The 27,959-nt window shown below is 40.9% G+C and overlaps 1 protein-coding gene and 1 long non-coding RNA gene across 3 annotated transcripts in view; one reads left to right on the top strand and one right to left on the bottom strand.

Annotated features, from left to right (window-relative positions):
• Nucleotides 1–17,320, bottom strand: part of LOC129659228 (uncharacterized) — a 46,926-nt gene extending 29,606 nt beyond the window's left edge. The window contains exon 1 of the long non-coding RNA XR_008717898.1: nt 17,208–17,320. This is a non-coding gene — a long non-coding RNA (uncharacterized LOC129659228). The remainder of the gene's footprint in view (nt 1–17,207) is intronic.
• NPSR1 (neuropeptide S receptor 1) overlaps nt 1–27,959 on the top strand; it is a 156,346-nt gene that overhangs the window by 73,438 nt on the left and 54,949 nt on the right. The window lies entirely within an intron of this gene.

Genomic DNA, 27,959 nt, shown 5'->3' with positions numbered 1-27,959 from the left:
CCAAGGGATCTTCCCAACCCAGGGATCAAACCCGGGTCTCCCGCATTGTAGAAAGACGCTTTACCATCTGAGCCACCAGGGAAGTGAAGAAACAGAATGAAAGGCCATATCAAAGATACTTAGGACTTTAGGAAATAATAAAAATGCTTTTGAAATGAACAGGAGGAAAGAAACCTGGCTGAATAAACAGAACAGGATGTGTGTTCCAGCATATTGTCATTTACTCTGTGCTGCCTGCGGCCCTCTTGACTTACTCTGCCCTCTAACCTGAAACCTTCCCCCACAGCTATTCCTGGTCTCTGTTTAATGCTCCCTCCGTGGTGAGCTCTTCCTTGGTCTTCCTAACTATTAATAAAATAGCACTCTGCAGAGGGCTTGAGGGATTTGAGGGCTAATCAATGAAAAAGATGAGAGCACAAGGGGCCAATGACACACAAAAGCCTTATTTAATAGATACCCCTTTGACAAGACTGCTTCATGAGGAAGTCCTTCACAGTCATAAACTGTCCACTGGCTATGGTACAGGGATCACTGCTCAGAAGGGGAGGAAAGTAGGGGAGAGTGGGATCAGATCGGGGTTTATGAGTCCAGATGATATCATTCTGCAGCATAGCCGGGAGTCTGGGTCAGGGAGTTGTGAAGCTGACATCTGCTTGAGGTCTTTATAGCCTATGCCTATAGTTATGGCTGTAAAGCTAACAGATGTTGGGCACAGTCTGTCAATGGCTGTCAGTGGCTAAAAATCTGTTTCTTTGGGCTATATTTAAAATAATTGAGTGTAATAAAAACTTGAGTTTGGTGCCAGTGGGCTTTTGAGCTAATAGAGCTCATCCTGCAATGAAGAAACATGCAACCTAAGAGCTAATATACAGCGACTCTCTTTGGCTTATTTATATGACACACCCCACTCCATTCAATATCAATACCCCTCCTAATATTTTTTATAGAACTTATCCCTCTGTGACATTGTAATCTATATTATTTGGATTTTGCATTTAGTATCCATTTTTCTTATTAGAATGTTAACTCCATGAAGATAGATAGGAACTATTTCATCTTTGTATATTGCTATTTCCTTAGCACCAAGAAATTGACTGCCTGAACAGAATGGGTGCCTGAAAGACATCTGCTAGAGGAATTAAGAGAGGAAAGGAAGAAGGAGGAAACCATACTAAAATAAAGATTAAAATAAGTTTAAAATTCCAGTATAAACATGAAATTATTTTTAGGAAAAAGTGTCAAAAATTGGGATGGAGAAAGATTTTTCTTAAGTATGATATCAAGGTAGAAGTTATTAAGAAATTAAAAAATTTTTAATTTTAAATTTAAAAATATAATTTTTGAATTTAAAAATATAAAACAAAATTTAAATTATAAAGTTAAAATAAAAAAATATAAACCAATTTAAATATTTACAATTTAAGTAGTATTTACATAGCTGATAAAGAGTTGATATACTCACTAAATAAGGACTTCCTATAAATTATTAATAAAGAGAAATGTACTTCATAGAAAAATAAACATAAATATGTGAATAGGAAAGGCACAAAAAGAAAATGAGGTTCACCACTACATCTACTTTAAATGTTTAATGTCATGAATTAAGTAAATGCAAAAAATAATAACAATGAGCTACTATCAGTTCAGTTCAGTTCAGTCACTCAGTTGTGTCCAACTCTTGCAACCCATTGAATCGCAGCATGCCAAGCCTCCCTGTCCATCACCAACTCCCAGAGTTGACCCAAATCCATGTCCATTGAGTTGGTGATGCCATCCAACCATCTCATCCTCTGTTGTCCCCTTCTCCTCCTACCCGCAATCTTTCCCAGCATCAGGGTCTTTTCCAGTGAGTTAGCTCTTCGCATCAGGTGGCCAAAGTACTGGAGTTTCAGCTTTAGCATCAGTCCTTCCAATGAATACCCAGGACTGATCTCCTTTAGGATGGACTGGTTGGATCTCTTTGCAGTCTAACGGACTCTCAAGAGTCTTCTCCAACACCACAGTTCAAAAGCATCAATTCTCCTGCACTCAATTTCTTTATAGTCCAACTCTCACATCCATACACGACCACTGGAAAAACCATAGCCTTGACTAGACAGACCTTTGTTGACACTGTAATGTCTCTGCTTTTGAATATGCTGTCTAAGTTGGTCATAACTTTCCTTCCAAGGAGTTAGTGTCTTTTAATATCATGGCTACAGTCACCATCTGCAGTGATTTTGGAGCCCAGAAAAATAAAGTCAGTCACTGTTTCCCCATCTATTTGCCATGAAGTGATGGGACCGTATGCTATGATCTTAGCTTGCTGAATGTTGAGCTTTAAGCCAAATTTTCCACTCTCTTCTTTCACTTTCATCAAGAGGCTCTTTAGTTCTTCTTCACTTTCTGCCATAAGGATGGTGTCATCTGCATATCTGAGGTTATTGATATTTCTCCCGGCAATCTTGATTCTAACTTGTGCTTCCTCCAGCCCAGCATTTCTCATGATGTACTCTGTATATAAGTTAAATAAGCAGGGTGACAATATACAGCCTTGATGTACTCCTTTTCCTATTTGGAAACAGTCTGTTATTCCATGCCCAGTTCTGACTATTGCTTCCTGACCTGCCTACAGGTTTCTCAAGAGGCAAATCAGGTGGTCTGGTATTCCCATCTCTTTCAGAATTTTTCACAGTTTATTGTGATCCACACAGTCAAAGGCTTTGGCATAGTCAATAAAGCAGAAATAGATGTTTTTCTGGAACTCTCTTGCTTTTTTGATGATCCAGCAGACATTGGCAATTTGATCTCTGGTTCCTCTGCCTTTTCTAAAACCAGCTTGAACATCTGGAAGTTCACGGTTCACGTATTGCTGAAGCCTGGCTTGGAGAATTTTGAGCATCACTTTACTAGCGTGTGAGATGAGTGCAATTGTGCGGTAGTTTGAGCATTCTTTGGCATTGCCTTTCTTTGGGATTGGAATGAAAACTGACCTTTTCCAGTCCTGTAGCCACTGCTGAGTTTTCCAAATTTTCTGGCATATTGAGTGCAGCACTTTCACAGCATCATCTTTTAGGATTTGAAATAGCTCAACTGGAATTCCATCACCTCCACTAGCTTTGTTCATAGTGATGCTTCCTAAGGCCCACTTGACTTCACATTCCAGAATGTCCGGCTCTAGGTGAGTGATCACACCATTGTGATTATTTGGGTTGTGAAGATCTTTTTTGTACAGTTCTTCTGTGTATTCTTGCCACCTCTTCTTAATATCTTCTGCTTCTGTTAGGTCCTTACCATTTCTGTCCTTATTGAGCCCATCTTTGCATGAAATGTTCCCTTGGTATCTCTAACTTTCTTGAAGAGATTTCTAGTCTTTCCCATTCTATTGTGTTCCTCTATTTCTTTGCATTGATTGCTGAGGAAAGCTTTCTTATCTCTCCTTGCTATTCTTTGGAACTCTGCATTCAGATGCTTATATCTTTCCTTTTCTCCTTTGCTTTTTGCTTCTCTTCTTTTCACAGCTATTTGTAAGGTGTCCTCAGACAGCCATTTTGCTTTTTGCATTTCTTTTTCTCGGGGATGGTCTTGATTCCTGTCTACCATGTCTGCCTATTAATAAAGTAGGTTTCAAGAAACTGATACTACATCAGGCCATTTCTATTAAAATCTGAAAAAGTACCAACAAAATGTTAGAAAGTGTTTGTCTGTGGGTCATATTTTCCTTTTTGACACTTTCAAATTTTTTAACATTGTATATTACTTATGTAATAAAAAAAAAGTAACTGTACATAGAAACTAAATATCTGTAAATCTCTGGCTCCCAGGGTGGGTCAGTCCAATGCCCCAGTACTGAGAACTGCCTAGGTCTGTTGCCATTTTGATTACACAGAGGAATGGGTGATGATTGTCTCTACTTTGTATGTAGGCCAGGGGACAAGAGTAAGTTCCACACAGACAGATCTTGAAGTCCCAGCAGAAGTTTTCCCGGTGGCCAATGGAGGCAGGGATTGTAAGGGGAATAGAATGTGCAAGGAGTGGGTATAGGATAACATGGGGGCACTGTAGTGTCATAATAGAAACATGTAACACTTTGGATTCTCAGTTTCCAGAATTCACAGTTGACACTGAAAGCCTATCATGTTATTGGGCTCAGGACGGAGTTCACCTCACTGGTTATGGGTAAAAGAAAGAGTTTTTAATGTAACTTGCATAGCAAGGATAGGAAAAACAGCACATTTCTCTAATGTCTTACCCTAGGGAGTGCTGGGACTGGCCACAGGGTACATTCCAGGGGAGGGATCCAGCTTCCCCAGTTGCTCACCTTTCTTATTTATCAGTGGCTGACTTTATTTTTCTGGGCTCCAAAATCACTGCAGATGGTGATTGCAGCCATGAAATTAAAAGACGCTTACTCCTTGGAAGGAAAGTTATGACCAACATAGATAGCATATTCAAAAGCAGAGACATTACTTTGCCAACAAAGGACCATCTAGTCAAGGCTATGGTTTTTTCAGTGGTCATGTATGGATGTGAGAATTGGACTATAAAGAAAGCTGAGCACCAAAGAATTGATGCTTTTGAACTGTGGTATTGGAGAAGACTCTTGAGAGTCCCTTGGACTGCAAGGAGATCCAACCAGTCCATCCTAAAGGAGATCAGTCCTCGGTGTTCATTGGAAGGACTGATGTTGAAGCTGAAACTCCAATACTTTGGCCACCTGATGCAAAGAGCTGACACATTTGAAAAGACCCTGATACTGGGAAAGATTGAGGGCAGGAGGAGAAGGGGATGACAGAGGATGAGATAGTTGGATGGCATCACCAACTCAATGGACATGAGTTTGGGTGAACTCTGGCAGTTAGTGATGGACAGGGAGGCCTGGTGTGCTGCGGTTCATGGGGTTGCAAAGAGTCGGACACGACTGAGCGACTGAACTGAACTGAATTTATTTATGAAGAGATAGGCAAGTTTATCAGTTGGAGGAAGGGCATGGTCAGTGGCAGGAAAAGGACCACCTGAGTACGGGCCAGTATGGTGTAGAGGTCTGTTGCTTAGGAAAGCCAGTTGCCAGGTGTAGCCCCGCCTCCTGACCTGAAGAAACGGACTGTCGTCACACCGGTGCATCTCATCCAGGCAACTCAGTGAGAATCCCCAGGTGAAGCTCTTCAGTTGATCTGTGACAGAATCTTAGGGTCACTTCTGGGCTATTCTGGTGTCCATACCAGAGATCTATGACATTTCATGGGTTTTAATTTCACTGAGGCTGGACTGGGCTCACCCTCCTTTAAGGGTAGTGTACAGAAACATCACTAAACCAGTGGCCTGAGGTTAGCTACAAGCCCAGCAATCACATCTCTGTTAGATGTCTTTTTGTGTATCTGTCCGTACATACACATGCACACTTATAATACGGGGCTGTTATTTTGTGAAAAGTAGCCACAAACTACTTTTTTGTACTAACTGCCAATAAAGGTGACAATAAAGAGTGAGGAATTAACAGTTCTTGGGCAGAAAAGAGAAGTCGTAGATAAATGACAAAGAAGAGAAATATTAGCTCATGTATTTGTTAAAGTATGAATGATAATAAGTACAACATTTAGAAAGAGGTAAGATGATTCATAATACTTTTAATGATCACCCAATTTAAAAACTGCTCATCCGGTTAGAGATAAAATAAATGGAAGATAAAATTGCGGTTAACTTAACAGTGTTAGTAGGTGTTTGACTATACAGGAACCCACGCACAGCAAAAGTATTCTTAAGGCTTTAAACAGTATATGCTGAAAAATAGAAGTTGGTTGGAAGTTTTTAAAATATATTTTTTTATTTGAAGAATATGAATAATAGGCCTTTGTGAGGAGAGGGCTCCTTAATCACACACCTCTGTAAAAATGTGGTTTCTATGGGAATAATTAACTTCATTCATCATTCTTGGTTAGTGTTACTGTAGAGATGTAATACAATATTGTGTGGAGATTATTTTCATGACAAAATATACTATATAATTGCTATTTAAATTACCTTAGTCTTGCATTTATAGAGTCATGGAAGTCACAAATTTTTCAGTTATAGAACGAAATCATCTGACATTCAAGAAAATGGAGTTTCACAACTAAGTTGAGATATGTCTCCTTTGGAGTATCAAATAGCAGTACTTTGGTACTGCTATAGAGCAAACTGGGAGGGAAAAGTCACAGGAGATGATATTGATTAAATGGGAGATGGGAAGCTGACCATGAGGTTGAGTTTCAAGCCATGCCTGGGGATTAGAGACAGAAGGCTCACAACCATAGGAGCGATGAAATCAGATTGGTTCTCCTGACACCAATTTCACTGAATGATCCCTATGGAAATGGACAGACAGATTGGTGGAGGACAGATCAAAAAGAAACCAGACTGGAAGAGTCAAAGTGACAGCTTAGGAGACTATTTTCATAGTCCTAAAAAGATGATAAGGATCCCAAACCCAGTGGTCCTCAACTCTAGTTGAATCACAGAGTCAGCTGGAGAGTTTTGGAAACTACAGATTCCTGTTTTAATGATTGCCCCATTCAAAAACTGCTCAACTTGTTAAAGATAAATAAATAGATGATAAAATGCTGGTTAACTTAAGAGTGTTAGTAGGTATTTGTACAGGAACACATGCACAACAAATGTACCATTACAGCTTTAAATAGTAGATGCTGAAAATATGTTGAGAATATCTGCGGGGGGGTTCTGGGCATTATATGTTTTTAAGTTCCCCAGGTGATTCTGATGGAAGATGAGAACTGAGAATGCTGCTCTGAACTACACAGTGGCAACTGACATGATATACTAAAAAAACATTTAGGAGATAGACCTCCATGATGGCTGACAGTTGAAAATGGAAGAATAGCAAATGTCTAACCTCATGGTTAGACATGGACAGCTTGGAGGATTGGGTGGCACTTGTTAAGACAGAAAATATAGAGAACTTCTTGAACACATTTCAAACTTTGAATACATTGCAACATGTAGTCTCTTCAAAACCTAACATGTCCTACAAATCCACAAACTTGGGGCAGCAATTAGCAAAAAAAGCTTATATAATTTGAAAAATAATTCTTTGGTAGTTTCAGGGAAATTATATTCTTTCAAAAGTTAAAAGAAAACTTGACTATAGGTGCCTGTTCTCAAGGGGAATCTAGGTATTGAAATAGCAACATCTCATTATGAAAATTTTGCTCCTACCTGCGATTAGATTTATCATTTCCTTTTTTTTAAAGACTGAGATGGAATAGCTCACCAGAGGACACTGTTTCTCAGCAAACTGGTCTATATGGCTATGAAGTTCTTAGATTTCAGTCTTGAAAACTCAAGTCCACCTGCAAATGTCTTATCTGTCATTTCCTTTTGGTCTTATCTGTTTTTCTCTTGCTTGTTCTCTCATTTAATGGTTGTATTTTTCTCTGAGAAGGTGCTTCTCTGTATTTTTCTCTGAGATGTTTCTCCCAGGCAAGATCTCTCCAACAAGGAACCCCAGAAGCATTAGGCTTGCATTATCCTCAACACTGGGCTTCCCAAGACTAAGAAACAATCACTGTGACCATGGGGTAGATAACCGTCATGGGGTCATGAGTCCCCAACAGGCTGGGAGTCAACACCACCTAAATCATGTGGATTAAGACTGGTTCAGGAAAAGATAATTGAGATGCTGTTATCATAAGAAGAAATATTAATATATGTAGGGTAAGCAAAACCAACAGATGACCAGTAAAACCTCAGTGAGCCTCAGATTTTTCATCTCCCTGAACCTCACCATGGTTTGGTGATTCACAGGAATAAACCATGGGTTCCCTCTCAAGTCTCCACTCATAGCCATGTCTAGAGGCAGAGATGGCCATGCTTCATGGGGAGGCCCTGGAGGTTTCAGAAAAAAGACTACTCTGGAGATCAAAGCTAAAATCAACCCCAACTTGTTGCACCATTAACGGGAGGTCATCCCTCTTGTTTCTTACCCCATGACCCTGTCCCTTTCTTCTTTTTATTTGTTTTGGTAAATAAATGAATGTATATTTGGATCCCACACCTATGATCCCTATAAAACCCATGCCAACCTTCTTTATTTCTTTTGAAAAATAAACTGAGCAACTATTAGAATTTAATAGCAGGAAATGGTTAAAAAAAAAAAGTTGGCTTAAAACTCAATATTCAGAAAACTAAGATCGTGGCATCTGGCCCCATCACTTCATGGCAAATAGATGGGGGAACAATGGAAACAGTGACAGACTATTTTCTTGGGCTCCAAATCTTCAGCCATAAAATTAAAAGACACTTGCTCCTTGGAAGAAAAGCTATGACCAACCTAGACAGTATATTAAAAAGCAGAGACATTACTTTGCCAACAAAGGTCGTCTAGTCAAGGCTCTGGTTTTTCCCATAGTCATGTATGGATGTGAGAGTTGGACTATAAAGAAAACTAAGCACAGAAGAATTGATGCTTTTGAACTGTGGTGTTGGAGAAGACTCTTTAGAGTCCCTTGGACTGCATGGAGATCCAACCAGTCCATCCTAAAGGAGATCAGTCCTGAATATTCTTTGGAAGGACTGATGCTGAAGCTGAAGATCCAATACTTTGGCCACCTGATGTGAAGAATTGACTCATTTGAAAAGACCCTGATGCTGGGAAAGATTGAAGGCAGGAGGAGAAAGGGACGACAGAGGATGAGATGGTTGGATGGCATCACCAACTCGATGGACATAAGTTTGTGCAAGCTCTAGGAGCTGGTGATGGACAGGGAAGCCTGGCCTGCTGCAGTTCATGGGGTCGCAAAGAATCAGACATGACTGAGTGACTGAACTGAACTGACCTGAATAGCAGGAAAAGGGAAAGCTCTCAACTCCAGATCCAGAGAAAAGGGCTTGGGTCCTGTGAAAAGTAATGCTTAATGAGTTAATTTCCAAAAGCCCAAAACAGAGCTCTGAAAATATTCATTTATTTGAAATAGTGGCTAAGGTTTTCATAATCTACCCTGAGGAAATCATATAAAATTGCTGATAAAGCTTTTTGCAAAGAAATTTTGCAGAGCTATTTATAAAATAGAAAAGTGTAAACAAATTAAATGCCCAACACTGAAAGAACAGTTAAATAACATATGTTACATTTCCTCAAAGAATATAATGTACATTAAAATAATTTTAGTAATAAATTTGTAATAACAATGAAAAATCTTCCAAGTAAATGAAAAGCAATATAGAAAATTATATAGCCACATAAATTCCAGCTATATAAAAAATTAAAGGCTTACATAGAAAAATGAACATAAATAACTGTTGATTTTGGTGATGATAGAAAGTATGATCCTCCTTCTCTCCCAACTTTGTACTTTTCTTTAGTTTCCATATTTTTAGTAAGCATAACCGATGTTCATCTCTCAATCATCTCAATTGACCTGTCAGCAGAATTTGACATAGTTAATCGCTCCCTCCTCCCAAAAAACACTTTCCAAACTTGCCTTCTAAAACACCATACTCTCCTGGTTTATCACCCACCCTTTGGTCTATCTTTCCTTGTCTCCTTTCCTTGTTCTTCATCTTTGACCTGATCTTTTAGTGTTGGGTGTCTCAGAAGTTGGTCCACAGAACTTTACTCTTCTCTGGCCACACCGACTTCCCTAATGACTTCACACAGAGGCATACCTGTATATATTATCCATGTGCCAACAACTCTCCCATTTATATCTCCACATTAGACCTTGCTCCTGACCTCTAAATAAGAATATGCAACTCTACTATACATCACTGCAAAAAGATACCTCAAACAATTCATGTCCAAAACTAAATCTTGATTTTCACTCCCCAAATCTATTCCATTTGGATTCTTTCCCATCTGTATCAGTCAGGATTTGGTCTGGAAATCAGAGTTACTCTAATTATTATATGAATCAAGGGACTGAAGGGGCTTTCCCTGTGGCTTAGCAGTAAAGAATCTGCCTGCAAAACAGAAGATGCAGGAGACGCTGGTTTGATCACTGGGTTGGGAAGATGCCCTGGAGGAGGAAATGGCAACCCACTCCAGCATTCTTGCCTGGAAAATCCCATTGACAGAGGATCTCTGTGGACTACAACCCATGGGGTCACAAAAGAGTCAGATACAAGTGAGTGACTAAACAACAACAGGGAACTGAGTAGTTAAATTGGTGCTTTCCTAAGTGTGAGCAGAGTTTGAAAAGGGAAGATCAAGAAGACTGAAGCCAGAAGATCAAAGAAATATCCCCAACATTTGTGGTTCTTAAATGTTCTTTGGGGAACTGCAGCTTTTCTCAAGATCTGCGGCAAAGCTCTCAATTGCTTCAACTGCAGCAGCAAAGCAGGCTCTTTCAGAATTCTGAGAAGCTGTAAGCCTTGCGGTTGCTCATAAACCTACCTTCTATGGCTGCTGACAGTAACGGCCTCGCTTCACTTTTCCTTTAAAATTTCTCATTGAAAAACTCTAACCTGGAACCCCATGGGGAAGGAGAATCTAGAAAATGTGGTTCCTAGATTCTTCTCTTCCATGGAGAGGAGTCCGCTAGAAGTAGACAGACAGGTGAAAACACACAATCACAGCATGTTGAGAGTAAGGTTTGTGTTATTCCCTGTGGCACTAGCAACCTGCCCCAGACATGCAGTATCTTTGTGCCCTCTGTTGACCTGGGGGTGGAGGATGGCAAGTGAGCAAATTAAAATTTTGTAGCACTCTCTTACCACAGGGCACTGACTTTCTTCACTAGGCTTTTTCCTGGTTGTTGTAAGTTGTTGACTGAATCCCAGAGTTCTGTGCAAGTTGATCCTGACAGTTTTCTCTAGTGCATTAGCTGCTAGAATGATGGAGCACTGGAGTTCCCCACTCGATCATTTTCAACATCACACCTAGCTTTTTTAAGTTCTTAAGATAGATTCTTAGATCAGTTGTCTTCACATTTTTTTCTTTTCTATTATAGGCATTTAGGCACTATAAATATTTGTCAAAAGTGCTTTAATCTCATCTTACAAGTTCTGATAGATATTATTTTCATTTCTATCTCATTATAATTAATCTTTAATTTCTATTATGATTTCTTTCTCAACAATTTTAACAAATTGTTATTTAGAACTTTAATTTTCAAAAGTACTAGACTTGTCTTTGTGAGTATTTCCTAGCTTAATATCTTATTTTAGACTTTTTGAAATTAAATGAAACCTGACATATGGTGTAATGCATAATATTTTTATAATGTGCCATGTGCCTTTAAAAACAGTGTTCTCCAGATTTGAGAAGTATTATTAATTTTTTACATCAGGTCAAGGTTGCTTCCTGTGCGATTCAAACTTCCTCTATCCTTGGTGATTTTTAAAATCTACTTGATGTATAAATAATTAAAATAAGTTGCTAAAATCTGCAGTTATGGTGGGGAATTTGTCTGTCTCTCCCTGTCATTTTATTAAATTTTTACCTTATTTATTTTAACAGGTTTAGAATTGATACATCTTACTGGTGAATTGAACTTTTTCAACCATTATTCAGTGACTCTCATTGTTTCTAGTAATGTTTTTAAGGATTTTTATCTTATATTGGTTTAGCTATAGTATCTTTCTTTTAGTTAGCATTTGTCTATATCATTTCTTATTTTAACAGTGTGTGGTTTTTATGTTTTAGATGCTTCCTTCTTCTGCCTTCCTGAGAACAAGTACTCATATGTCTAGTTCTGTGTCCAGGTTGACCATCTGCTCCCAAGGGGTGGGAGGGACACCTCAGGGTAAGAGGAACAGGGAAATCAGAGGATATGGGAAGAAGCTCTGATCTTTCATCTGGCATCAAAGTGAATTAAATTGCCAGGCCTTCTCCCTAGTGTTGGCCTTGGACTCAGATAAATTATCCCTATGAGTTCTTTGTGTTTGAAACTCTAGGTGTACCTGACCCACAGGGGTTGCGTTCATGATAAACATTCCATTTGGTTTGTCCATTGAAAACAACAGTCATTATCTCTGTGAAACCATTTCCTCTTCCAAAAGCTGTGACTTTGTCTGAAAATAGTATAAGATATTTAAAACTGGGACTTTCTCAGGTTTGCTGTACCTGAGACTGACATGCTTCTTTAATTATATAAAGCTCCTAGGCACTATCTTTTTGAATAATGCCTCTTTTCCATTTTCTGTATCATCTCCTGGAACTCCAATGAGATTTTTATTAGACATTCTCATTCTATTCACTATATCTCTTAAATTTGATTTCCTTCTTTGTCTCTATCTATTGCCTTCAATGTGATTTCTTCAGATCTCTATTTAAGCTTACTGATTCTCTTTTCATCTGTTTCCAAACTTCTACTTATCATGCTTATTAAGATACTAATTTTAATTCTTACATAACTTTTTGTCATTTCTAAAAGTTTTATGCCGGGAGCCAGCATATTGCATATTGAGTGCATATTGCATATTGAGTGCAGCACTTTCCACAGCATCATCTTTCAGGATCTGGAATAGCTCAACTGGAATTCTATCACTGCCGGGAGCCAGCGTGAGGAATTCCGCCCATGACAAAGGTCATGAGGAAGGAGGCTCGGCATACGCAAAGGCGGGATTGAGCCTCAGGAGTCCCCCTGGAAATTCTCGAGCATCTACCCCCAAAACCAGAGTCTGCCTACTTTCTGCTTTGTGCTTTCACCTACACCTCTGACTTTACAGGGGGCTGTCCCCCACTACCTCTCTCTGAAAAAAGAGTTAGCTTACAGCTCCAGTTAATAATTCCTGGGTGTGACAGTGTTTAACCTACAAACTCCTTTGGAAATCCTCTAGCCTGCCTGAATAGGTTTTTCCGGCCACATGTGATTGTTCAGAGCCTCCCAACTGTGAGAGGCAGGAGATGTTCTAAACTGTCTAAACACAGATTCCTTTGAGTAGTTAAAAGATTGATTAGAAATTGTATTGGTGAAGGGTTTTTCACTTATTGAGCCAATGTTTGCTGCTAAGTCTCCATACTCCGTACCTACTGTGTCCTTGGCAGTGTATTGATTGATATAATGGGTGTATAGAAATGTAAGTAGTAGCCTCAATGTTTGTAACGTTGGACCCTTGAGTTAATTCTTTTCTTGATTGAGCCCACCTCACCTTTGCCCTGTAGGAATGCAGCTTTGTCCAATGCTTTTTTGGAGGCTGGTGCCTGACTTTGGAATAATCACCTTTAGAGAAAGATAAGTTTCTTAAAATGTTAACAGGCCTCCTGGCCAGAAGATGATGTAATTCACCTGAACTTTTGCATATGATAAGTTTGAAAGCCTGGCTTCGATTAGGACCAGGAACTGCTGTCCTTGCATGACTCCACCCCTTCCCCCATTATCCTCTATGCACAACTTTAGGTATAAAAACTACTTTGGAAAATAAAGTGCGGGCCTTGTTCACCAAAACTTGGTCTCCCCATGTCGCTCTCTCTTTCAACTTCTGGCTGAGTCTCCATCTGGAGCGCGGAACCCACCATGCTTGCTAATTATGCCTGGGCTTCTAAGATCCGACCGGGGAGGCCTCAGTGTCTCCTCTCCTTCGGGAGAACGGAAGGACGCCTGCGGCCTACGTAAGTGGTGCAAACTTCTTGTCTTGAAGTTTTATTGGTCTCCCGCGTAAACCAAGCTACTCAGCCTCTTTTCTCCACTGAATTTTCCTACTGAGCTATCCTCATTCTATTACTCTTTATATCTTTGATGAATAAATAATTAAATAGGTCGCCGACGCCGTCCCCGCTTCAAATACCCTGGATCAGCCGGGGCTGGACCCCGGCAGTTTTATTTTGTTCTTCTTTTAATATACCTGGTCAATTAGAGAGTCATTTTTTAAATATCATCAAATGTATAATCCCCTGCTTTATTTCTTTTAATATATTTTTAGATGCTACATAATACTGTTTTTCTGATGTTTTCAGTATATGAAATCTCTGAACACTTGGTTTCTGTGTGTACACAGTTGTTCATGCTTGCACAGTGGAGCTTTTCAAAGGTCTTAGTACACTCATGAGAGATGAAAGGAAAAAAGGCAAAGTCTTAGTATTATTATCAAAATAATTTTGACCTGATAGATTGAGGGTCTCAGGAACACTTAGGGGTCCTCAGATCACTTGAAAATCACCTCCCCACGGCATCCATTAATTTAAATGAATTCCTTCTCTCCTATGCATGGAGAATACCCTTGGGAATTGCCCTGGGCACTTTTAGGAAGGTGTCAACACTGGGAACATTGAGAAAATGAAAGCACCAGTCGTTTTCTCTGGAACTTGGTCGAGAAACACTGCAAGTTATTGAAACTTGTATCTAATGTAACTGTATAATGTTTTTGCTTCTTAATCATTGTGTTCTTTCCACCTCCTCTTCAGAGTTTCTAGCACTCCTCCACTTAGAAGTTTTTACTGCTACAATGAAGGTTTATTAAAGGAACATGAAAACAAAATAGTCTACTTCTTGACTTTGAGTTTCAAATGATTTGGGAGGAAAAATGAAATGCCTGATTATGTGGATCTAACAGTGGGAAAGGATGAGAAGAGCATGTGTAGGAGACAGGAGCCTCAACATCAGGGCCTTGCTGGGAAGCAGACCCTGAGCCACCAAAGGACAAATGTTGAGGAGGATATGAGAGGGGAGATAACAAGTTGGAGAAATTCGAGAGCAAGAAGATATGTAACTCACTCTACCCACTTTCTCAAGAGACAGTCCAGGGAATGAGTGAGGCACTGGGTTCTGCCTCCCATGTAGCACTGACAGTGAGAAGAAATGGGTATGTGGGTAGCCAGGCAGAGAGCCTGAAACAACTTTATATGGTCTCTGCACCTGAATTCTGTTGTGGGGACAGAGAATGCCTTCTGAGGAACCCAGAGCAGAGAGAGTCCGTGTCTTAAAGAGGTCCTGCAGTTGGAAAAAAGGAAGGGACCACTTTAATCTACTGACAACGAAATGCAAGATGGGTTGGGGACATCATTTCAGTAGATGTCAGTGAGGATAAGGAATGATGCCGAGGACCAGACACAACACACATACACGACTTGATACTGAATAAGCTTTCTAGAACTTTAAAAGGACTACAGAGACAAGTGAAGGGTAAACACTTAATTGACTGCAATTAAATTTTGACATCCAGCAGAGTAAGAGTTCAGAGATGAAATTAATTTCAGTTTCAGAAGATGAAGAATGTTATCTTTCTTGTACAACTACAATCAGAAGTGTAATGAATGCTCAGATTCCAGAATCCCTTAGCTGGGTGACAGCTGGGAGGAGATGAAGAGGCGATAGAGGGTAGGGATCTGGGTACCCCTGCCTCTCAGTTTGCTTTCTATGGGAACTGCATCACAAATAAGGCTCATCGTGGCTCCAGGAACGCTTACTGCCTGGTTCTGCTCAGCAAGGCTCTCAGTCAGAAAATATAATTAATGTACACAGAACTCTTGCCAGCTCATAGAGAAAGGGCCTCTAATTCAAAGAAAAAGGAGTTGGGCCTCTGCCAGTCATATACGTTTTATGCTTCATATGGGCATCAGTCAGACCCTGATTTCAGGCTGACAAACCAGGAAAAATAAAACTGTCAGAATGCAGGCAGGCTCTTGACGGGGACTGTTAGCTTGGTAATGGAAGGGAATGTTATTGCTCTAGGCATTTGCATAATATCTATTGATCAAGCCTCCTCAACGCTACTATTCTTCCTGTGAGGTCTGGCAGTGCGGTGGATGGTTTAGGCTCACATCACAGCCTCTGCACACTCAGAGTGGACCACAGTACCCGACATGGCTCAAGAATGGGGCAGAGAGTCCCCAGTGTCCAAACCAGAGGCAGCCTCCATCAGTATGAGACAGGAAGTCGACATAGTCGGGTTTTATTCATAGCTCTGCTGACCACCTTGTTGTGTGACCTTGGGCAAGCTGCCAGTCCATTCTGTTCCTCTCTGCATTCCACACTGCCTGGAATCCCTCCATTAGAGATCCCTCCTGGGCCAAGGTTTGACGCCCCTATTAAAATGAAAATGCTATTGAGAGAATTAAATGCCTTTAGCCATTCAGTTCAGTTCAGTCGTTCAGTGATGTCCGACTCTCTGAGACCCATGGCCTGCAGCACACCAGGCTTCCCTGTCCATCACCAACTCCCAGAGCTTGCTCAAACTCATGTCCATCGAGTCGGTGATGCCATTTAACCATCGCATCCTCTGTCATCCCCTTCTCCTCCTGCCTTCAATCTTTCCCAGCATCAGGGTCTTTTCAAGTGAGTCAGTTCTTTGCATCAGGTGGCCAAAGTATTGGATCTTCAGCTTCAGCATCAGTCCTTCCAATGAATATTCAGGACTGATTTCCTTTAGGATGGACTGGTTGGATCTCCTTGCAGTCCAAGGGACTCTCCAGAATCTTGTCCAGCACCCCAGTTCAAAAGCACCAATTCCTTGGCATTCACTTTTCTTTATGGTCCAACTCTCACATCCATACATGAGTACTGGAAAACCATAGCTTTGACTAGACGGACTTTTGTTAGCAAAGTTATGTCTCTGCTTTTTAATATGCTGTCTAGATGGTCATAGCTTTTCTTCAAAGGAGTAAGCGTCTTTTAATTTTATGGCTGCAGTGACCATCTGCAGTGATTTTGCAGCTCAGGAAAATAAAGTTTCAGTTTCTTTGGCCACTTTAGCCATTAGCTCCCAAGAATTAGTTTGTCAGATTCGTTTGTTTACAGCTGAGAGCTTTCAGTTTTGGTGGACTGACATGAGGCAGGAGCAGGTAGGAGAAGGCTAAGTGGAGAGTTGGGAATCTCTGCCTGGGAGTCAGATGGGTGACATAGGGAAGGATCCTGGTGAGTCATTATAGGCTCAGAGATGCAAGTGCATCCATCTCCTCACAGTGCCCGAATCCCTGACTAGGGGACTGAGGATCTGGAGTAATCCCCTCCTCCTAAGCAAGCTACTTGGAAGCTCCAAGGTAATACTGAGAAAAGACCCTGAGCCCAGCCTATACAAGCCTGAGGCCTAATGCTCCTCCCAGGTGGCAATCCTTAAGAGAAGGTGTAACAGGCACACACTGAAGTCAAGCATGTGACCCTGAATCTCCTCTTCTTCTAGATAAATAATACCCTATTCCCTCTCTGCAATCTGTACAAGCCCAACAAAACTGAGCCCCCTTGAAGCCACTCTCAGCTTGATGTTTCTGAAGAAATCTCCAACTTCGGTCTAAAAGAAACCTCTCAGAGGCAATGGTATTTATCTTTGGGTAAATCACATGAAACATGGCAAAGTACCTTAAATTTCCTCTGGGTCCATTCATTTACCTCCAAAGTCTCCATCAGCTGCTCAGAATCGCTTCTTTCTCTACCTCCTAGGCGCTGTGCTGTCTTCTCCAAGATTTCTTCCTAAACATTCCAAAGAAAAGGGGAAGAGGGTAGAAAGGGGAAAGAGAAGGAAGGAAGGAAAACTCACATTATTGAGAGCCTACTAGTTCCAAACACTTTGACATTTAATCTTGACAAAGTAAGTATACTTACTTCAATTTTATAAGATGTCTAAGTAAGTTGCCCAAGGTCACAGAGCAACTAAGTGGCAAACGATGGATTCAAATAATGCCTGTGTCAAAGGCCAGGCCCAATTATACTCAAAATAATCCCTATCCTCCTGAGAACCTGAGAGCCAAGCCCTAGGGATCCCAGGGTGGGCACTGAACAGGGCAGAAAGTGAGGAGGATATCAGCTGCTCATCACAGTTTCAGTTGAGTTCAGTTGCTCAGTCATGTCCGACTCTTTGTTACCCCATGAACCACAGCATGCCAGGCCTCCTGTCCATCACCAACTCCCAGAGTCCACCCAAACCCATGTCCACTGAGTTGGTGATGCCATCCAACCATCTCATCCTCTGTTGTCCCTTTCTCCTCCTGTCCTCAATCTTTCCCGCATCAGGGTCTTTTCAAATGAGTCAGCTCTTTGCATCAGGTGGCCAAAGTATTGGAGTTTCAGCCTCAACATCAGTCCTTCCAATGAATACCCAGGACTGATCTCCTTTAGGATGGACTGGTTGGATCTCCTTGCTGTCCAAGGGACTCTCAAGAGTCTTCTCCAACACCACAGTTTAAAAGCATCAATTCTTCAGTGCTCAGCTTTCTTCACAGCCCAACTCTCACATCCATACATGACCACGGGAAAAACCATAGCTTTGACTAGATGGGTCTAGATGTTGACAAAGTAATGTCTCTGCTTTTGAATATGCTGTCTAGGTTGGTCATAACTTTCCTTCCAAGGAGTAAGCGTCTTTTAATTTCATGGCTGCAGTCACTATTTGCAGTGATTTTGGAGCCCAGAAAAATAAAGTCAGCCACTGTTTCCACTGTTTCCCCATCTATTTCCCATTTAGTGATGGGACCAGATGCCATGATCTTTGTTTTCTGAATATTGAGCTTTAAGCCAACTTTTTCACTCTGCTCTTTCACTTTCATCAAGAGGCTCTTTAGTTCCTCTTCACTTTCTGCCATAAGGGTGGTGTCATCTGCATATCTGACGTTATTGATATTTCTCCCAGAATACCAAAACTGGAGAAGGGAATGGCAAACCACTTCAGTATTCTTGCCTTGAGAACCCTGAGAACAGTATGAAAAGGCATCACAGTTTGGCCATGATTATAACAAGTGCTCCAGTTAAAGTTCAATTTTATTGCTTTAGATTTCTTTTATATTTCAAATCTGATGAAAAGTTCACATTCTAAAAATGGAGATCTGTTGAATATTTAAAATTCAGGTCTTCAGTTAAATCTTTTAAAAAGACTCTTCCTGTGTTTGCCCTTACTCTTGTGTCTATCTAATTTTAGTATCCAGAATTTTACTAGGTATTTGAGAGAGTCAGGGATAGAGAAGCCTAAGTTATGAGTCTTATCCAGGAGTCTCTCATAGTCTGGGGGGAAAGCCTAGTAAATCAAATGACATAAACTTATTAAATGGTGAATGACAGTATGTGCTTCATAGTTCCACACCTTCACAGGTGTTGCTCTTGCTACCCGAGTGCCCTTCTCTCGCTTGGGTCTGTCTAGCAAAGCCTGACTCATTCTTCAACGTTCAAAACTCAAGGGATACCTCTGTGAAGAATGCCTTGTCCTCCTGGTTCCTACTTTACCAGATTTGACCAATTACCACATCTTTTTATACAGATACCATGCAATACTGTCTGATATTTTACATGCCTCCCTTTGACACTGGAATGTGAGGAAGTTGAGGACAGAAACAGTGTTTTCTTTCTTGAATTCCCAGCATATGGCATGGTATCTGAAGCCTAGTAAACAGAAATCAGCAATTATAGACTGATGATCATTTAAATAAGTGCTAAATGAAGTTATACAAATTGAGGACCTCCAGGGAAACATGGTGGGAACTTGATGGATGGGGGTTGAGTTTGCATTGTGTCTTAGATGATGAGTAATATCTGGAGTTGTTGATGCTGCAAATAGTGTAGGAGAAAGTTATCAGCTAGAAGGATAAGACAGAATAAAAGAATATCTTCCCAGATGTTTCACAGTAGTTCTGCTTTCACGTATCCCACCCTATTGTTACATGTTGTCAGCTTCAGAATGAGGAATATTGTTCCACAGAGAAGAATGGGTGTTATTGTAAACCACATATCGAGTTGAATGTTCATCATGAACAGAAGACCTGAGGAGCAGAACTGCCCAACAGGACACCTAGAGTTTTAAACACAAAGACATAGGATGACCTTATATGGGGCCCAATCCAACACCAAGAAGAAGGTCCAGCCATCTTGAAGCCCCTAAATTCTCTTTGACTGTTGTCAACAAACATTTGCAGAAACCTTGCCAGCTCTAAGAGGGTCACCCAGCATCAGGACCCTTTCTCATCTCCTCTTTTCTACCTGACCTCCTGAGATCTAAGATCTACTGTCCTCTTTGCAGCAGATGGTTGACTCGTCAAAAGGCCAGCTACATCAAAACTTGCTCTCAGACAGAGGGTTTTCAGGGCAGTGAAGGATGCTATAATGATAGATACATGTTATTATACTTTTGTCCATCCTCCGGGATGTACAGCACCAGGAATGAACCCTAATGTAAACTACAAACTTTGGATGATTATAAAGTATCACCGTAGTTCATACATGCGTGAATGCTTGCTCAGTAGCTTTAGTCATATCTGACTCTTGGCAACCCTATGGACTGTAGCATGCCAGGCTCCTTTGTCCATGGGAATTCTCCAGGAATACTGGAGTGGGTTGTCATACTCTCCTTCAGGGGACCTTCCCAAAACAGTGATCAAACCAATGTCTCGTGGGTTCTTTGCCCAGTGAGCCACCTGGGAAATCTCACAGTAGTTCATCTTTCATAACAAATGCAACCCTCCTGTGCAGGGTGGGTAGTGAGGAAGGCTGTGGGTGCAGGGAGTATACAAGAGCTCTGTACTTTTCCTTGATTTTTCTGTAACCCTAAAACTGCCCTAAAAAATAAAGTCCTCATAAAATAAGGTAAAAACTTGCTTTCAAGAAAGAATAATAATAATAATGCACACCTTATATACAGGTAGACAGGTTATTATATACTCAATGACTGTATATTCTCTTTGATGGTAACAGTGACTGCTTCTGAGGAGGGGACTAAGTGACTAGGAGTCAAAAATAGGAGAAAATTGTCTTTATTTTTAGATTTTATTATTTTTATTGAAATATGAAATCGAATCCCATAAAGTATTTGTAAGCATCTGTTGGTGTGTTTCCACAAACTGAACACACCTGAGTAACCAGCACCCAAATCAAGAAACTCAGCATTATTCGCTGCCCGCTAAGCCACCTCCCTCCAGTTTTCCATCACCACCTCCACTCAGGGTAAGTCCCTGAGGCAAAGGTGAGATTTCACCTGATTCTGTACCTTATCTAGATGGAATCTAGATGTGTGCTTTTCTGTCTGGCTTCTTTTGCTTAGCATTTGTTCAAGAGATTCATCATCATTGTAGCCTGTAGTTACAGACCATTCATGCTATTGAATGGCATTTCATTGTATAAATATACCACAATCGATTTCTATGTTTTACTGGTGATGGGCATTTGGGTAATTTCCAGTTTAGAGCTATTATGACTATTACTGCCTTGAACACTTCAGACACATTGTTTTGTGAGACAGTTATTTTTTATTATTTGTACTACTTGAATTTTGTATTATATGCTTGCATTACTTATAAAGAACACAGAAACCATATTTAAAAGCACCTTCTAGGGCATTTTAATTTGGATCAGAGATTTTTCTCCTTCCCTGCTGATAAGTAAGCAGAAAAATTAATAACAATAGCTAATATTTAATGGGACTTCCCTGATAGCTCAGTTGGTAAAGAATCTGCCTGGAGTGCAGGAGACCCTGGTTCAATTCCTGGGTCAGGAATATCCACAGGAGAAGGGGTAGGCTACCCACTCCAGTATTCTTGGGCTTCCCTTGTGGCTCAGCTGGTTAAAAATCTACCTTCAATGTGGGAGACCTGGGTTCAATCCCTGGGTTGATCCCCTGGAGAAGGGAAAGGCTACCCACTCCAGTATTATGGCCTGACGCTTACTGAATCAACTGTTTGCAAAACAAACAGAAAACCTTTCCATGCTCTCATTTATTCCTCCATATTACCTGAGCTATACTCTTGTTACTCTCATGTTTGACTTACAGAAACTGAAACTGGGGAGTTTAAATAATTTGCCCAGAGTCATAGTTACCAAATGGAGTTCAAACACAGGTCCCCAACTCTAAAGCTTGTGCTTTGACCTCTGATGCACAGTTTCCATTAGACAGGGCTGGGCATCCAGAGAGCCAGTCAGAATGGAGAAGGAGGAGCTCAAATACAGCAGATCCAAATGCCTGCTCAGCCTAGCCCTACAGCATGGTTTGCTCTTTGCCCCCTTTACGTCCTAATGAATCAAATCATTTTGAACATGAAAGAGAGTGAGATTGGATTTTTGCTAAGATGAAAGAAAGGAATCTGGCCCCACCTGGTATCTTCAAAGCTCTCCAATGTAAGCTAGCAGAAAGTACTTCAGTGCAATGAAGTGGCAATTTAATAATTCCCCAAGAATACAAGAAGATTTGGCAAAGTCACAAGCAACCTGGATCCACCAGCACTTGGGCATAATGGAAATAGCAGGCGTCTTAAGCTCTAGAGCAGAAGTCAGCCAGCTTTTTCTATTAAGAGCCAGATAATAAACATTTTAGGTTTTGAAGGCCATACTGTCCCTGTCACAACCACTCAACTCTGCCGTTGTGGCACAAAAGCAGGCATGGAAAGTATGTAACTGAATGGGAGTGGTTGTGTTCCAACAGGCTTTATCAGTGGATGCTCAAATTTGAATTTCACATTATTTTCATGTGCCACAAAAATATTTTTCTTCTCTTGACTTTTTCAAAAGCTAAAACATGTTTTTAAATATTCTTAGTCTGAGATACGTCTTTTTATTTTTATTAGAGAATCCTTGTATGAAATTACTGTGTAGAGAAAAATGTTTTCAAAATTCTTGAAGATAAAAAAGATTCTTAGTTTGACAACTGTACAAAATTAAGTAGTGGGGTCTGGAGATCTGGGTTGAATCCTGGCTCAATCATTTATTATCTACATAGCTTTAGAAACATTACTTGAATTCTCCCAGCTTCCTTTCTCTCTTGGAGAAATGAGCAGAGGAGGCTCCATGCATGCAGGTCCTCTTTTGTGATTGGCACTAAGTCTGTGCTTTACTGAAGTTAACCCTCATAATGACCACAAGGAGCAGAAATTATACTATTGCCTCTTTTTGAACAGGTATAGTGTTGGGAAGAGATTATGTACATAATTTTGCCTGACTTGGCCTTCCTTGTTTATTGAGGTCAATCCTTATTATATGCAGAAGTTTCTATATTGGTTCAATGATAGTTTTCTTGCTTCTTCTAAGATTCTGTGATTTTTTTTTTTAGTATCTTTTGTTGTACTGCACGTTAGAGTGAATCGTTTCATCTAATTATTCTATTCAGTTAGGAGTATATAAAAGTCCAATTTATACTCCAAATATCACTGAAGCAAAGTTGAATGCACATTCTGAATGAATGGTCACTGTTTCTATTTATGTGCACAGAGTCTGGTTCAGATACATTCATATAAAACACTGCATTAAATAAGAGAATGTCTGAATTGCCTAGTACAATGCCTGGCACAAGGGTGGTCTGACGATAGTTGTCCCCATCCTGCTTAAAGACAAGGATCAGACTCGGAGAACCTTTTCTTGGAAAAAGTGTCACCTGGAAAGATGAAGCCGAGATGACACTTTACTTCCATACTCACCTTGTACTCTTCCCAGCCCCAGGCCTGGAAACAACCATCTTCAAGGAGCCATGGAGACCAGGATATATTTGAGTGAAAGGGCTATAGGAACTACACACCAGTTTATTTTCTCAGTCTAAGCCTCAATATCCTTTCATATTTCAGTGATTCTCAAATGGAAGCAGTTTAGGGGCATTTGGAAATGGTGAGGCATTTGGAGTCATCTGAGAGTCCAGGGATGTGAAATTTCCTATAATGCACAGAGCAGACTAGACTGATAAAGAATAGCCCCACGAACAGCATCCCTGCTAACAAATAGCTATCCAATCCCTGAATCAGTCATCACAGCTTGTCTTTCTTGAGTTCTGTTTCCTCGAGTATTGGCTCGGTTGTCAGGCACTCAGTTAACTTAATCACCACCCTTTCCTTAATAGGTGCTAAATGTATTGAATTAACTACCATGCCTTATAGTAGATAAAACAGCCAGCCTTGACTGTTGATCTGATTTAAACAGAGCCTCAACCTCTTACTTATCAGTTCTTTTCAGAAAACTATCTTCCAGAAAATTGGTTATGAACTCAGAACTTAAGGTGAAGTCTCGTTCATTTCTAGTCTATGCAAGTGCTCCATTTAGTCATTCAGCCCTGTTTGTTGTACCAACACCAATTAGAGGTACCCAGGGCTTACGCCATCCATTTTACCAGGTGCTTTACAAGCTATTTAACCTTCACAATATCCCTATAAATCATGTACTCTTATTATCATTTTTTACAAAGAATCTGATACTCAGCATGGTTAGTAACATACCCAAGATGGTGCAGCTATTATGTGGCAGAACCAACATTCCAAACCCCTGCAGTCAGGTCCCAGGACCCATACTGCATGCACTGTCTTACATGTAACATGTAAGACAGGCCCAATAAAGTAGAAAATACAAAATAAAATACAAGAGCCATGGAAAATGTTAAACTACAGGGACAACAAAATCAAAACCAAATTTAAGTTTTGAGGTACTACAAAGTTATTGTGGCTGACTATATTTCACTCTGTGTTTCTTAGCAGCCAAAACTAAGGGCAAAACTCCTCAGATGTGATTCCTTCCAGCCTTGAGGGAAATGTATCTCAAGAAGTTTCTGGATCATGAACATTGATCCTGTGGAGCCTTGTATGCAGGACTTTGATAAGACTTCAGTAAAACATTCTCTAAAACGTCCTTGTGTGTGTGTGTGCATGCACAGTTGCTTCAGTCGTGTCTGACTCTTCACAACCCTATGGACTGTAACCTGCCAGGTTACAGGTAATCTGTAACCAGACAGGCTCCTTTGTCCATGAGATTCTCCAGGTCAAAATACTGGAGTGAGTTGCCATGCCCTCCTCCAAGGGATCTTCCTGACCCAGGGATCAAACCCACATCTCCTGAGTTCCCTGAATTGCAAGCAGATTCTTTACTGCTGAGCCACTGGGGAAGCCCAAAAACATCCTTACAGTAAGTGATTCTCATAGACCTTCAGTAGGAGATGAGAGCATGAAGACTTCCAGGACAGAGGGAATGAAAAGTGTCCATTGAATTGAGAAGGCATCTTGAGACCAAAAAACGAGGCAGGTAGCTTCATATACTCAATGAGTCAGTTTATCACAGGGTCACTTACTTACAGGGTTGGATTAGGTTGGGGGCAGACAATGATCTGGAAGCATTCACAGCTGCACCCCACACTGGCGAGGGGCCACTGGGACAATTTTACAGTTAACCTAGGGTGTGGGAGTAGGTACTAGGAAACAGGATGTATGCTCCTAACTTAAGATTTATGAATGGGTAACTTATCTCATGGGTGTCAGGAATATATCAGTGAAGGTTTTCACTGTTTGGGGATTAATAGAGCATAGAGGCCACCACCGAGAAGGCAATGGCAACCCACTCCAGTACTCTTACCTGGAAAATCCCATGGATGGAGGAGCCTGGTAGGCAGCACTCCATGGGGTCGCGAAGAGTCGGACACTGAGCGACTTCACTTTCACTTTTCACTTTCATGCATTGGAGAAGGAAATGGCAACCCACTCCACTATTCTTGCCTGGAGAATCCCAGGGATGGCAGAGCCTGGTGGGCTGCCATCTATGGGGTCGCACAGAGTTGGACACGACTGAAGCAACTTAGCAGCAGCAGCAGAGGCTACCTAGTCCTCTATGATTATTTGTTGTTGTTGTTGTTGTTTGGTAGCTCAGTCATATCTGCCTTTTTGTGACCCCATGGACTACAGCATGCCAGGCTTCCCTGTGCATCACCATCTCCTGGAACTTGCTCAAACTCATGTCTTTTCAGTCAGTGATGCCATCCAACCATCCCATCCTCTGCTATCCACTTCTCCTGCCTTCAATCTTTCCCAGCATCAAGGTCTTTTCTATGAGTCAGCTCTTCGCATCAGATGGCCAAAGTGTTGGATATTCAGCTTCAGCATCAGTCCTTCCAATGAATATTCAGGACTGATTTCCTTTAGGATGGACTGGTTGGATCTCCTTGCAGTCCAAGGGACTCTCAAGGGTCTTCTCCAACACCACAGTTTAAAAGCATCAGTTCTTTGATGCTTAGCCTTTTTGATAGTCCACTCTCACATCCGTACATGACTACTGGAAGAGCCATAGCTTTGACTATTCAGTCCTTTGTTGGCCAAGTAATGTTTCTGCTTTTTTAAATAAGCTGTCCAGGTTTGTCATAGCTTTTCTTCCAAGGACCATCTTTTAATTTCATGGCTGCAGTCACTTTCCACAGTGATTTTGGATCCCAAGAAAATAAAGTTTGTCACTGTTTACATTGTTTCTATATCTATTTGCAATGAAGTGATGAGACCGGCAAGAATACACAGAAGAAATATACAAAAAGGATCTTCACGACCCAGTTAATCACGATGGTGTGATCACTCATCTTGAGCCAGACATCCTGGAATATGAAGTCAAGTGGGCCTTAGGAAGCATCACTACAAACAAAGCTAGTGGAGGTGATGGAATTCCAGTGGAGCTATTTCAAATCCTAAAAGATGATGCTGTGAAAGTGCTGCACTCAATGTGTCAGCAAATTTGGAAAACTCAGCAGTGGCCACAGGACTGGAAAAGGTCAGTTTTCATTCCAATCCCAAAGAAAGGCAATGCCAAAGAATGCTCAAACTACCACACAATTGCACTCATCTCACACGCTAGTAAAGTAATGCTCAAAATTCTTCAAACCAGGCTTGGAGCAATACGTGAACCATGAAATTCCAGATGTTCAAGCTGGTTTTAGAAAAGGCAGAGGAACCAGAGATCAAATTGCTAACATCTGCTGGATCATCGAAAAAGCAAGGGACTTCCAGAAAAACATCTATTTCTGCTTTATTGACTATGCCAAAGCCTTTGACTGTGTGGATCACAATAAACTGTGGAAAATTCTGAAAGAGATGGGAATACCAGACCACCTGACCTGCTTCTTGAGAAACCTGTATGCACGTCAGGAAGCAACAGTTGGAACTGGACATGGAACAACAGATTGGTTCCAAATAGGAAAAGGAGTACATCAAGGCTGTATATTGTCACCCTGCTTATTTAATTTATATGCAGAGTACATCATGAGAAATGCTGGACTGGAGGAAGCACAAGCTGGAATCAAGATTGCCGGGAGAAATATCAATAACCTCAGATATGCAGATGACATCACCCTTATGGCAGAAAGTGAAGAGGAACTAAAAAGCCTCTTGATGAAAGTGAAAGAGGAGAGTGACAAAGTTGGCTTAAAGCTCAACATTCAGAAAATGAAGATCATGGCATCTGGTCTCATCACTTCATGGGAAATAGATGGGGAAACAGTGGAAACAGTGTCAGACTTTATTTTTCTGGGCTCCAAAATCACTGCAGATGGTGACTGCAGCCATGAAATTAAGACACTTACTCCTTGGAAGGAAAGTTATGACCAACCTAGATAGCATATTCAAAAGCAGAGACATTAATTTGCCAACAAAGGTCCGTCTAGTCAAGGCTATGGTTTTTCCAGTGGTCATGTATAGATGTGAGAGTTGGACTCTAAAGAAAGCTGAGCACTGAAGAATTGATGCTTTTGAACTGTGGTGTTGGAGAAGACTCTTGAGAGTCCCTTGGACTGCAAGGAGATCCAACCAGTCCATCCTAAAGGAGATCAGTCCTGGGTGTTCACTGGAAGGACTGATGTTGACTGAAACTCCAATACTTTGGCCACCTGATGCAAAGAGCTGACTCATTTGAAAAGACCCTGATTCCTGGAAAGATTGAGGGCAGGAGGAGAAGGGGACGACAGAGGATGAGATGGTTGGATGGCATCACCAACTCAATGGACATGAGTTTGTGTAAACTCCAGGAGTTTGTGATGGACAGGGAGGCCTGGCATGCTCTGGTTCATGGGGTCACAAAGAATTGGACACAGCTGAGCGACTGAAATGAACTGAACTGAACTGATGAGACCAGATAGACCCGGCATTTTGCATGATGTACTCTGTATTCAATTTAAATAAGCAGGATGAAAATATATAGCCTTGATGTACTCTTTTCCCGATTTGGAACCAGTCTATTTTTCCATGTCCAGTTCTAATTGTTGCTTCTTTACTTGCATACAGGTTTTGCAGGAGGTAGGTAAGGTAGTCTGGTAGTCCCATCTCTTTAAGAATTTTCCAAAGTTTGTTATGATCCACACAAAGGCTTTAGCATAGTCAATGAAGCAGAATTAAATGTTTTTTCTGGAATTCTCTTGCCTTT

The sequence above is a fragment of the Bubalus kerabau genome, chromosome 8, assembly GCF_029407905.1.
Source record: "Bubalus kerabau isolate K-KA32 ecotype Philippines breed swamp buffalo chromosome 8, PCC_UOA_SB_1v2, whole genome shotgun sequence".
Taxonomy (NCBI): domain Eukaryota; kingdom Metazoa; phylum Chordata; class Mammalia; order Artiodactyla; family Bovidae; genus Bubalus; species Bubalus kerabau.
Note: the sequence above shows the minus strand (reverse complement) of the source record. Positions and strands in the feature narration are given on the sequence as shown.